Source organism: Silene latifolia, chromosome X (genome assembly GCF_048544455.1).
Source record: "Silene latifolia isolate original U9 population chromosome X, ASM4854445v1, whole genome shotgun sequence".
Taxonomy (NCBI): Eukaryota; Viridiplantae; Streptophyta; class Magnoliopsida; order Caryophyllales; family Caryophyllaceae; genus Silene; species Silene latifolia.
In genome coordinates this window covers 48,810,295-48,811,505 of record NC_133537.1, presented here as the reverse complement: position 1 = coordinate 48,811,505, position 1,211 = coordinate 48,810,295, and the positions used below count along the sequence as shown (strand labels likewise).

Sequence of the window (1,211 nt, the reverse complement as noted above, 5' to 3'; positions counted from 1 at the left end):
CATCCTCTATTCCGAAGGGTTTCAATCTCCAGACTGAGGATGGTAATACATTCGATATCCGTCCTTCTTATTTCAATCTGGTGGAGAGGAATATCTATAGAGGTGTGGCAGGTGAAGATCCGAGGAAGCATATGGAGACCTTTACCGACATTCGTTCTACTATCCCCGCCACTAAGGGGGTAACTCTGGACAAGATTAAGGAAGTTCTATTTCCTTTCTCTTTAGCCGATTCAGGCCAGGGAGTGGTCGACTCGACTGGACCGCACAACCGTTGGGGTTCTGATTGGGAGTCTCTTGCTCTTGCATTTTACAAGAGATATTTCCCTCCACAACGCACCAATTTGCTGAGGGCCAAGATTACTAGTTTCAGACAGGCTCCCGATGAAAGTTTCTATGAAGCATGGTCACGATTCAAGAAGTTGGTGAGGTTTATCCCTCACCATGGTTTTGACCCATGGTTTCTAGCTAATCGCTTCTACAATGGGTCTGTATGACGACCAGAGCCATACTTGATGCGACATCTATTGGAAGATTTCGGAGAATACGAGATGATGATAAGGGATGGTCCCTTATTGAAGAGATGGCGAATCACAAAGTCTTGAATATGGTAACCCGAGGGATGGGATTAGGACAGTTCATGCGGTTGATAAGCGAGTTTTGGCTCACCGGAGACCATGAATGCTAGGTTCGACAAGTTGGAATTACAAGTCATTGGGAGCCTCGGACGGTCCATGTTCTTACTAGGGGAGAGACCGTTTCATGTGAGAGATGTGGGAGTAATGATGGCCACACTTTGTTGTTGGCTCTTTGTAGAGAAGGAACAAGTCCTTGCCTTTTAGCAATATAGGCAAGGAGGGGGTCCTATTACAATAATCAAGGGGCGATCCATCCCAACTGAGGTGGACTAGTCGAATGTGCTCAATCCTACTCCTCCTCCGCACTGCCAAAGACCTTATGTCCCTCCACACAAGAATCAACAAGGCTTTCAAAAGCCCCCTTCTTTTACTCCTCCTAACCATGGTGCATCATCTTCTGGTGGGGTGAGTGAAATTGGTGAGCTTAAGTCTATGTTGCGAGCCTTCACGAAGCAGTGGCAATTGAGTGATCAACAGAAAGATGCGTCCATAAAGGCACTTGAAACTCAAGTTGCCCAGTTAGCCACTAATCAGTCCACAAGAAAGCAGGGTCAATTACCGACTCAAAATGAGAAG

General features: G+C 46.5%; 1 non-coding gene across 1 annotated transcript; it reads right to left on the bottom strand.

The window, feature by feature from the left end:
- Nucleotides 1-341: 341 nt before the first annotated feature.
- LOC141625078 (small nucleolar RNA R71) lies at nucleotides 342-448 on the bottom strand. The gene has a single exon (XR_012534875.1). It is a non-coding gene; the product is annotated as a small nucleolar RNA R71 (small nucleolar RNA).
- Nucleotides 449-1,211: the final 763 nt, after the last annotated feature.